Here is a 12590-nt window from a genome sequence, read left to right on the forward strand (position 1 = left end):
GGTGGTAGGCCACAACTGTGACCTAACTTGAGGGGATGAACAACAACTAATTACCTTAAAAAAAAAGAAAGAATAAAATATGTTATGTAACCAAGGAAGAAACCATTCACAGAGAATGAAAACTATGGACATCATTTTGGAGATGACTTTAACATAAAAAATGAAAGTTACTTCACCTCACGGATATGGTCTTCTCCGTGGGAAGGGCAGCCTCCGTGGCTGAGGAGCTTCACGCACTGAGACTCCCTGGTGGGTTTGAGACCGTTACCTGCTGAGCAGTGGAGATCTTGGTTAGGCTTCGGGTAGTGTTTTATAGAGCAAAGGTGCTATAAAAAAACTCATGTAGCTTTTATGTGATAACCAATAGAATGCTTTACGATGTTAGTATTTCATGATAGATTTCATAGTTTTAATTTCATGGAACTCTTATTAATCTTAATTTGATTTTATGACATTTGTAAACAAGTGGCTTGTTGAATTGAAACATCAGAAGTTCTGAAGATCAAATAAAGGAGATTTTGACTAAAGTCATTTTCGTGCTAAGGATGCTTTATCTGTTTTAACATCTGTTAAGGTAACTATTGAGAGTTCATGGACTTCTAGGTAAAGAACATGATACTATGACCATAAGATAACTTTTTACTCATTATTTTTTTCTTATGGCTATAAGGTGACTATTTATTATAACATTTTTGGTTATGTTTTTGGGGAATATTAGAATGCCAGATTCATAGAAGGATCATGATATGCCATGCATTCTGTTTTATTCTGAGTGTTAATTCCTGCTGTTGTCTATAAAGACAGAACTAGCCTGTGTATGTGTGCATGGCTCAGAGTCAGCCAGCTACCTCTGTAGGTTCATGGTTGTGAAGACATACTAATACGAAATTATTCATACTAACTCTTCCAACTTATAGTTAATAAAATCAACGTCCTCAAAAATTTCACTAAATAACCTACCTTCTTCACAAAAGATGAAGTTAACTCAGCTAGGAAATTTGTGTATTTAAAATTGTGGCTGTAGAACAACAGGAGGGCATCTTTATCTTGTTAACTGACTTTCCTACAGAATTAGCTCTGTACTTTCATTTTTGTTTGCTCAGAATGCAGCAGAAACAAAATTTCAGAAAGTAGAATGGATGAATTGCTAAGCAGAAAGCATCACATCTAAACCGGTGCCAATCTGAATAGGAATAGAGTATGTAGATATACACATATACATAGCAAATACTTACACAGATGCACTCACACTTTAAAATATTGAAAAGGCCTTCCTGTTATTAATGGAATAGGCTGTTTTGAAAGAAGCAATGCATAAAAACATGTGGAGAGGAAATGCTAAAAAATGATGTGTATCATTGTGTTTTAACAGTTGGTTCCCAAAGACTTTTAAGAGATTTAAATTTCTTCTCAAAATAAGAAAGCTACCAACATTTCAATGAAAAATTTATTCTAGGGAGGGGTGAATATATATAAATCTTATTTCCTGAAATAGCTACTGCATATAATTCTTCAGTTCTTTGTCACCAGTCTTATGTACCATATACTTTAAGTGCAGGATATTTCATACCAACACAGGTTTGGTCAGGAGGTTATTACTGTTTGTGCATGTGTATGTGATTTACATCAATGTATAGAGGACTCTTTGCTAACAAGCAGCCAGATTTACTGCATATAGTATAAAGCTAGTCAACTAGCTATCTAATGCTAAAGTTCAGTGCAACAGCTTTGTAGCTTCCTTGTGTGAATGTAATGTCCTAGACTGGACCTCTTTTTAAAAAAGGTTAGTCTGTCATTCTAATGTGATGAACGCATAAAGTTCTGGTTATTAAATATCATTTTTATAAATACTATAAAATTTTTGCTTCTCAGAAAATGTCCTGGTATGTAGAGGGGTCTGATTTTTGTTCTTACCACATGCAATTAGTATATTTCCTACAATGACGTCTAAGTGACTTGGATGAAGCATGAAAGTTTGTCCCCACAAGTTGACAAGGAAGAAAGATGTTGTTTGTGAAGAGTCATACCATCCTGTGAGATATGGGAAATTAGGAAAGAATTTTAAAATATCTGGATAACTACGAAGCATCTATAAAATCAAGAGGTAACTAGTAGAGGTTGATCCATTGACTTAAGCCAAAACAATACAGCTTAAATCCATGGATGGCACCAAATGAATTCTCTGTAGTTTCATCAGCTTAAACCACATAGTATAATTGAGTGAGTTGTTGTCACAAATGCAATGGCATCTGAGAAGATGGAATGACTGGAGTCAATTTTAGAAGCTGTTTGGAGAAAATCTACTGTGTTTTTGCTTCATTGTTTTCTTGTGCCTTAAATCTTTTAATATATACAATGATAATGGTTGGTTATCCATGTTTTAAATGAAGATTAATTTTAATTCATCATTTTTATGTGATTTATGTTTAGAACCTCTCTTTGTAAGAAAAATTATTTGTTTTGATCAAATTTTGAGCATTTAGTCTTTTACTTCTTTATCAGTGCTTATTCTAAATCACAGAAGTCACTGTATGTTAAAAATAAATAGATTTGTGTTTTTATAATTAAATGTGTCTATATGCTTTATTGTTTGTTTATGATGTTGTGTTGCCAATGGTTCATGTATTAATTCTTCACATGACATTTTTCAAATGCAATAGAAACTTTTTGGTTTAAACCATGTAGAAATTTAGCACATTATAAGATTCTTCTGTTTCTACTTGGCATGGATATCAAACTTCATTATATAAAGGAAACATCTTTATATCTATATATGCATGTTTATTGGGCAAAACTTTTAGGTAATTTTTTAAAAAATCATTTTTTTTCTCTTATGAAATGGTATTAGAGAAACATAGGTGCAGAAATTTTGTTATGATAAAGATATATTTAAAAACAAAGAATAAATTACAGGCATTACCCATTTTGTAATGATATAGCTATAGGAATAAATTCACAGTTTTACAAAAAATTGGCTAAAATTATACTTCCATTTGTGAGACATGTACTGCTTTCATTCTAAATTAATTCGTCCTGATTAAAGTAGCTTTGTTTGTTTTTTCTTCATTTTTGAGAAACTAAAGCCATTAATTAAGCACAAGCATTTTGCCTTCTTGATATGTAATAACAAAATAAGTGTAATTCAGGGACCCTAGCTCAAGAGGAAACAGTAGGGCACCTCCTGTGCAGTTGGCCTATGTGTCTGTTATTCTGTGAGAGTGAAAAGGCGAATCTCCACAGCAAAGGAGGCATCTAGTTTGTCAATGTCAAATCTCTTTAGACTGCTTGGCTAATCAACATTAGAAACCTTCCACAATCAACAATGATGGTAATTTCTCCAAGGTATTGAAAAATGGCTAGCATGGATCGGTTATAAAATTCTTGTTTACAAAAATAAACATACAGTTCTCCTGGAGATTTCCAAGTGTTTTTTCTCCCCCTAATGGGAACTTAATCTATTAAATCATTTCACAGGGCTCTCAATTGGCAACACAAATTCATCTTCCATTAAATAGAAAAATGATGCAGGGATGGCCTGCACTTCAAATGCACTGGTTAGTGATAACAAAAATGGTTGAACAATGCAAAACAAAAACAAAACAAAACACCAATAGGTTTCACTGCATTTGTTCTTTTTGGCTACAGTCCTCTCCCATCTCCATGAGCAATCTCAAACACAATCGTGTTCTTAACGACTACCTATGTGCTCTTGACTCCCAACTCTATCTCTGGGCCAAACAACTTCCCCCTGGGAGCTCCAGACCTGATATACAACTATCAGCTGGATATCCCTTAGTTACCTCAAACTCAAATGTTTTATTTTTTTGACAATATGTTTCTATTCTTACATTGCCTATCCTGGTTAATGATGCATTTTACTGCCCAACTAGAAATGTGGGAGTCATCTTAAATGATTGCCATTCTCTCCACATCAGCTCAGTCATTAAGTTTTATGTTGTTTGTTTATCGAATGCTTAGAAATGTTAGTTCACTGTGTATTGATAGGCATTTTCCTGATCCTGTTTCTTGGCCATGAGGGTTCCTCTTCATTGATTCACATGCTTATCTCATTTTTTTCTACTAGGTTTTGGGCTTTATGTTATTGCTTTGAAGTGCTTTTTTATATATCCTTTATAACCTCAGCTGGTTATGTGCTTTATAAATATCTCTGCCAGCTTATGGTTTACCTTGCTTGCTTTTCTAAAAACGATATTAGCCTAGAGAAGTTTTTCATATTAATGTAGTCAAATATATTAATCTTTTTTTACAGTTTATGGATTTTCTTGTGGTTTACTTAACCATTTTGTCTAAACCTTGATGTCAGTTATATTCTATAATACTTCCTAATGCTTTTAAAATTTTGCTTTTCATATTTAGGACTTTATCAGGCATATATTTTTGTGTGCACTGGAGTTAGGAACCTAATTTTCTTATACTTTTCCATGTAGATAACAAAGTGTCTTAGCACCACTTATTGAACATGCTGTCTTTCCTCCATAATTATATCAAGCTCACATATGTTTTAGGAAAGTTCTTGGCTCAAGATTGGAGGAGATTCCTATTATGGGCTGAATTATGTTCCCCCAAATTTGTATGCTAAAGCGCCGATTCCCAATGTAACTATATTTGGAGACAGCGCTTTTATGGGGGATATTATGGTCAAATGAAGTCATACAGGTGGGACTCCAATTCTATAGGACTGATGTCTTCACAAGAAGATGTAGAGACATCAGAGCTCATTCTTTTTTTTTTTTTTTTAGATTTTTAATTTATTTTTATCCTCACCCAAGGAAATGCTTACTGATTTTTTTGTTTGTTTAAGAGAGAGAGGGGAAGGGAGGGAGAGAAACACCAATGTGAGAGAGAAATTGATTAGCTGTCTCTTGCACACACCCTGACTGGGACCAAATCTGCAACTCAGGCATGTGTCCTGACTGGGAATCGAACCTGCAGCCTTTTGATTTACAGGATGATGCTCCAACCAATTGAGCCACACTGGCCAGGGCAGAGCTAATTCTTGATTTGTGCACACCCAGAGGAAAGGCCTTGTGAGGACACAGCCAAAGGCATCCATCCGCAAGCCAGGAAGAGAGGATTCATCAGAAACCAGAAACCAAATCGGCCAGCATTTTGTTTATGAACTTCCATCTCCAGAGCTGATACAATAAGTATCTGTTGTTTAAGCCACTCAGTCTGTGATATTTTGTCATGGCAGCCAGAGCAGACTAATCCGAATCCCTTCTCCTTCCTGAGTCCTAAATTATATAATAGGAATTTACTTATTTAATATTTTCTTGGTAGGTGAATATACAAGAGGAGGAGATAGTGGTTTAGAAGTTTTTTTCCCCACAAATTTTCTTTGTTTTACACTCAAGATAGCATTAAGTTTTTGCCACATAGTATCCATTTTGATTTCTTAGTCTTCTGCTAATGAGCTCCCATCATTAGAAGGGTCTTAGATTAGCAGCTGTATTAGTGGAGAAGTGGACCTGAGAGGGCTGTGATCTGGACACTGCTGCTTCACCTGCGTGGTCACTATTCTTTAATATTCAGGAGGGTTGACAATAGTGAGATGCCATGGGGAACATGTCCCATTTAAGTATTGAAAGGTAGGGTTCCTCTCTAATAAAACAACAATAGAAAATAGTAAGCATAAAAAAGATCATTACAAAATGTCGTATAAAAGGACATTTCATACTCCATGTTTATTTCTTCCCTTTTGTGTAAATTTTAGATATGTTCTTCTAGGGTGGGAATGGCCCAAGCCTGGAAATACCCAGCCGTCTTTGTGGTAGCCTATTAAATCCTTGTATTTCTAGATGAAAGAAATATTGTTCATTTAAAAAAAAAAGGTCTATAGAAGAGGGTTTATCCATACATCCTCTGGCCTGATGTTCTGTTTCCATTTTGGTTTATTAGGATCCCTATGCCAAAACTTCACTAAATTTTAAATGATTGCATAATAAGAAGTGATACCTGGTTGAGTGAAACTCTATTCAATTAAAAATATTTTGGCTCTTTACTGTTAAATAAAAATTTGAGGTTAACTGGTCAGGTTCTGTGAAAAAACCCGTTGAGATTTTGATTAGAATGCATAGGTCTTTATAATATTGAGATACCCTATCTATAAGTTTGAAACATCCATTTGTCCAGGTCTTAAAAGAGTCCTTCCAAAAATGTGTATAGTTTTTATTGTAAAGGTCTTGAGCACCTTATGTTTAGTTCCAGGTAGTTTATAGTTCTTCAGCACCTTGCTGAGCTGTTATTAGAAATGGTTTGTAAGTTTCTGCAGGATTTTTATGAAGACTATATTATTATCTGAAAAATTACATTTTTTTCTATTCCTTTCTTAAAATCATTTTTTCTTATCTTATTGAACTAGCTAGAACAAACTGAATGGAAGCAACAGCACACATTTTTGTCCTCTCCTGACATTAAGAGAATGCTTCCAGTATTTAACATTAAATGTGATGTTTGCTTGTGTTTTGGGTACATACTTTACATCAGGTTAAATTTCTCTTTTATTCCTAGTTTTCTAAGACATGTTTTTTTTTTTTTTGAAAATTTTGAAAGAGTAAAAGACTCTGAATCCATTAAAGTTTTCATTATTTTTCTTTAGTTTTTAAAATGTTCTGAATTACACTAATTTTTTCCCTAATCTTAAATCATTCTTACATTCTTAGATAACTATGCTCACAGTCTCCAAGATACCATGACCCTTTTGGTATCCACCCTAGCTTCTTGGTGGGAAGAAATCTACACAAAATAAAAATCCACTTTGCACAATTCAGGCAGGGGTCTCACATTTATACCACCCCAGTAGCATGGGATGCTTCCATCAAAGGATGTACATAGAAGAACCATGAAACCTCTAGGGCAGTGGGAAAGAAAATGTAAAACCTCTCCAGAGACACTTCTACACCCTGGAGTATAATTGTCTCAGGCAAAGTAATCCACAAATAGCTCACAAAATCAATGTGCAAGCCACCCAGGGACCTTCATGAGGTCAAGCCAGTAGACACAACAAGGAGGGAAATAGACACCCAAGGAAGTAGAAGTAATATCTTTCAAAGTCTTCTGGGTCTGTAATTAAATATTAAAATTTAAGCATATTCAAAATTATTAAAATTATAAAATGGAGAAAAAACAGTAAAAGAGTAAAACTGAAATAGACAAAAGAACAAATTTGAAAAACCAAGTAGAGCTTCTAAAAATGAACACTGGTCATTTTTTCCTAGATTTACTCAGGTACGATTGACAAATGAAAAGTATGTATATTTAAGGTATGCAATGTAATGATTTGATACACACACACACACACACACACACACACACACATTGTGAAATGATTACCAGAATCAAGCTTATTAACACTTCTGCAAAGAAGAAAATAATAGTAGCTACTTTGTTGACTTGGAGGATTTAAAGAGAGAATGCAATTACAGCGCTCAGCACAGAGCAAGCCCGGCACAGCTGTTAGATATTTGGTTATTAGCTTTCTGACTCGGTTTTTGGCATCCTCTTTTGAAACACCTGCCAACTTTCCCTAGCTTGTAACTGCTTCTTTACTATCCACCTTTGAGTCAGAATTGATTCTTTATTTGTGCTTTTCCATTGTTGACAAAAATACTCCCCAAAACTGCTTTAATCTACATCTGTGTTACCTTGGACTGGCTAGGTTCACAGCCTTTGTCTATTACTAAAGCTACTGCTTAATTTTCAGGATGGGTCAGGTATAGAGGGGAAGATGGTGTTGATGGTGATGGAGGTGTATGAGGGTGTGAGCATGTGTGAGAGTGGGATGGATCAAGCTCTATTGCTTGACATTTTATTGTCTTGGCATTGATTTTTTTTGTAAGCTTTACAGTGTTGAACATGCAATCTGTTTACATGTGAGATTCTGTGGTTTTGTCTTTGTGTTTACCTTCTAGTCTCAATTACTCTTGATTCTAGCCCAGGTGGTATAGCCACAGAATATGTGAATATATATTGGAAAGCTTCTATTAGGCGATAGGGTTATCTTCCAAGTAGTCAGCATTGGGCTTTCTATGAGGTCTAGTTTGTAACCAGATACCCGTTTGGACATCATATTAGTGTGAAGTTTTAAAAATACCATCTTTATCATTAACAAAATATTTATTGAGCGCCCTGCAGAGTACCACATCCTCCCTTCAGGCTCTGCCTCCCTGCCTCTCTGCTCCTGTGCCCGAAAGTGGCTCTGCACAGTGAGGGAGTCACCAGAGAGCCCTCTACTTTCAGGTCCTTCTTTGTGTCTCTGAAAGACAATCTCCAGTTAGAAAATAAAATCGATGATTGTGATTCGGGCTTTTGAGACAAGGATATGCAACTTTGCCCTTCATTTCTAGGAGTGAAATTTTTAAGTCCACTGAGATTATTTTGAGGCCCATGTTCATTATATTCAATTTTCTGAAGAAAATTTCCTAGGAAGAGTATCTGGTTACTGGCCACGGAAATTGCTTTCTACTCTTTGGCTGCAGACCATCATCCTCAAACTAATTTCCTGTTTAGTGTTCAGTATTTGAAAGCAGGAAATTGTCATAATAAATAGGAAGCTTGAGATGATGGTGGAAACACATTCATAAATTTGGTTGTTCAGGAAATCATTTTTGCCTACTTTATTAAAAACCTAAACTTTAGTATTCCTCCTCTCATTCTTATTCTCATCAATAGCCATTATCAAAAGAACTTTATTAAATATTGAGTTCTGCTTGGCACTATGAGGAAGTGATTGGGCCCCTGTCCCCCAGCAGCTTGTAACAACAACAACTACAAAAACAAAAATGAAAGTATTAACTTGATATTTAACTAGCAATAGACACTCTCCTAAGTACCTTAGTTGTTTTTTCAAAATTTAATTTTCATAGAAGGCATATAAGGAAGGTACTATTATTAAATTTTACTGAAGTGCATGAGACAGGAAGTCAATAATTTGCTCAAAATTACACAGCTGGTACATCAATGAGTCTGGTTTCACCCCTTACCAGCTTACATTATCAGTTCTACTGCCTTAATCATCTAAGCCCCAAAAATGGAAAATATGAGAGTGTGCACATATAGACCAAAAATATAAGTGTGGATTTATTATTGCACACAAGAGTTAAGCACATTTTGCAAGATGGGGGTGAGAGGGAAATATGGAGAATTGCATCTTGAGTAGCACTTCTCTCTACAAAAAAAGTGAGCTTCCACAGAGGGGACTATCCATTTGCAACTTGATTGAAGGGACAGGGTGAGGCAGATGGGGAAGCCACTGAGATTCTGTTTTAGAAAAGGAAACAGTTTGATGGGCCACATGGAGAGGGGGAGTAATGGGGTTGGGGGCTTAGTCAGTTGGTCTGCAGGTAGCAAGGTCAGCGCCTCCCAGAGACCCAGCTCCCTGGAAGGGGATTGCTCAGCCAGCTCAGCCAGTTCCGCTCCACAGCCAGGAGAAGGAGGATAGGAAGCCAGCCTGACAGGGCCTTGCCATGATGTGTCCACAGCCTTTTGCTTGTCACCAGAGGCAGATGAGTTTTAATCAGCCATCACACTTGTTTAAGCTTTTTATCCTAATGTTGGAGCAACATGATCTAGTGACGCAAATGCCAGCATAGGAAGTCAATAAAGTCAAATTCTATTCTTAGTGTCTTCTGGGATAAGTCACTAGCTGAAAGTAGCAGTCATTCTGAGTAGCTGAAAATAACTAACAAGACATTTTAATGAGTTAATAAATCTTTCTCGCTGAACTACATGGAAAGACACGAAACATTACACTCTAGCTACTCACCAGCCTTAATTAACTTGATGTTGAAAAGGTCATTGCCCTGTCTGGCAGGTTCCAAATCACTTCAGACCCGTCAGTAGGGGTGACTGTAGGCTTGACAGAAAATGTGTACACAGGCAAGTGGGAGCCTTATGCCTTCCACTGGAGACTTAAATGCGTGTGTTTTAAATGAGCCACACCCCAGCTACTAACAACCGGCATTTATTAAGGGCTAGCTCTTTGTAAGGCACTCTTTCAAGTGCTTCAGAGGCATTAATTCATTTAATTCTCAACAGCAACCGTAGTAGGTACACATTGTTATAGTTTTTGATAGCTGAGGAAACTGAGGCACAGGGAGCTGTAATGATTCGGCCAAAGTTGTGCAGTCTGCAAAGTAACAGAGCCAAGATTTGAGTGGATGGAGCCTGAGTTGACAGTCTGCATGCTTAACTGAGAAGCTCTGCTGCCTCTCTCACTCAGGTTGGGCTGTGCTCCCATAGTTAAAAAATGCGCATGCCACCCATGGGTTTTGAAGCACTGAAAACTTCCAGGAATTCCTGTAAATGTATTTTAAGATAGACCAAAGCACGCAAGGCCCTCAGGTGCTGTATAGGGAACACAACTCTTACCAGCATCGTACAAAGTGGTGGAGGTCACCAGGAGGTTGGGTTGGTAAGAAAAATTATTGCAGTTTTTTGAACTGAAACATCTCACTTCAGCAAGCATTTATTGAGCTGCCTCTGTGAACCAGATAGGATTAAGTGCTGGGAAGAAATATGAATAAGACATGGTATGGACCTTCAAGAACCTCACTGATGAGCAGATTTGCCCTTTATAAAATTTCTCAGAAAACAAAAACAGCAGTTTGGGCTGATCTTTTGTAAACTCAGCAGTAAGGTGTCTCACCTTTATTACTTGCACTGAATTCCCATGTAGTGGTAACATGTATATTCCCTGATGGCTTTTTTATGTTCTGTGAACAGGGATGAGATGCAGCTACCTTCTCATCCTTTCCAGAAGAATCTGTTCACAGGAGGGACATCTTAGAGTCAGCTCAACTTGGTGTAAATGCTAGTTTGATCACTTTTGGCTACATATTCTTGGGTGAACCACTTCATCTCTCTGAACTTAGACTCCCTTATCTATAAAACAGAGAAAATAAAATTGGTCACCCTTAGAATTCTTTTAAGGATAAATTAAATGCAAAATTGCATGATAATGTTTATCATATTGTGTGCAAAAAAAAAAAGAAAGCTTTCAATAAGTGTAAGCTCTTTGTATTATTTTCTTGACTTTCTTCCATTTCTGAGTCCATCTCCTTATGTAGTAGTTGGGAAGAGACACTCAAACAAACAGAGATTATAGATCCTCTCATCTTTCTTTTTTCCCCAAGAGCAGTAAGTAAACTGGCCCAGGGGCAAGATATGGAAATAACAAGCTCAGCATTTCTTGCTGATATTTTCTATTTATCAGAAGGCAAAGGAAGTGACAAGGGATCGATTCCTCTGAGGCAGACTGAAGTTGGCGATGGACTTGAGGCAGAAACCTTGAGAGAAAGTCAAGGCCGCCTTAAGCATGGGGGCATGGAACATTCATTCTCCTTGTCAGCTCTGGACTTCGCTTGGGTTGGGCTCCCTGGGGCCCTCCCCATAGGGGCTGCTCTGAGCTGTGTTCTACTGTCCTCAAGCTTCCCTTTCTCCTCCGGCCTGATCTTAGCCTTCTACACAGAACCTCACCCTCCACCATGACTCAGCACAGCTCTAGAGGGTGTTGTTCACACTGGAGCCGCACAGCTCAGTGGCTTCCTACTCTGGTATTATAGATGCTCGCTCTCCCCAGGGCTGGGGGGTGGCGTGGAGGGCAGTGCTCCTGCGACAAAGCACTTAATACCATTCTTTCAAGGTGGTGCACCCACTTTGCTCTGGGAGCTTGTATGTTTTTTTGCCTCTGCCTTGACACCTCTTTTCTCTCTCTCTCTCCATGGGCCACTGTCCACCCCAACCCCAACTTCCCCAAAAGAACACATCCCTCCTTAGGCCAGGAACACTCTGCTTAACTTCTACTCATATTTCAAGATACAGATGAAATATCATGTCCTCTGGGAGGCCTGCTCAGAATCCTAATCTAGGATAAATCCCTTCGTGTTAACAGAATCCCTTGATGCTTTTTAAAAAAATAGCTTCTAATACAACAATGATTTACTTAAAAGTCTATATAAAGGGCATGGGGTCAGACACTGTGTCTGTCCTGGTCAGCACTGTGTGAACAACACAGTTCTGCCCCCTTGGCCTCCTCCAGCTTCTCTCAAAGGAAATCTCTTTTAATATTTCCTATTTTAAACTCTTCCAGTGGCTTCTTCCATAACTCTAAGTAATATACTTATTATTTCTTGATTTATAACTGACACATCTATATTTCATTTTATTCCCTCTTTTCCTTCCAAAGTTTGTAATGTTTCATTTTTAGTTCTTTCATTGGGTTATCTTTATAACTGCAAATTATAAACTGAGGCCATTATATCTTTCCATAAATTAGATGAGGATATTAATATTCTTACCATTATCTCCTCTTATCTTTTCCCATCTGATTTCTAAATTTTGCTAGTTCTACCTTTATTTTATTATCTTCAGATTTATCACATATGCAGTCTATTTTATAATCATTACTTAGACCTTTCTTTTGTCTCTAGTTTGATTTTGAAGTCAAAAAGAAGTAAATGTTTAGTTTGGCTTTGTAAAATGTTGGTCTCTGCAAAGGCACTGGGACAGCAGAATTCAGTTCTTCCTCTGTGAATTCAACATCCCAGCTCCTGTTCTACTAGAAGTAGACT

The sequence above is a fragment of the Pteronotus mesoamericanus genome, unplaced genomic scaffold, assembly GCF_021234165.1.
Source record: "Pteronotus mesoamericanus isolate MK-2021 breed Mesoamerican mustached bat unplaced genomic scaffold, CSHL_Meso_final scaffold_31, whole genome shotgun sequence".
In the NCBI taxonomy this organism is placed as follows: domain Eukaryota; kingdom Metazoa; phylum Chordata; class Mammalia; order Chiroptera; family Mormoopidae; genus Pteronotus; species Pteronotus mesoamericanus.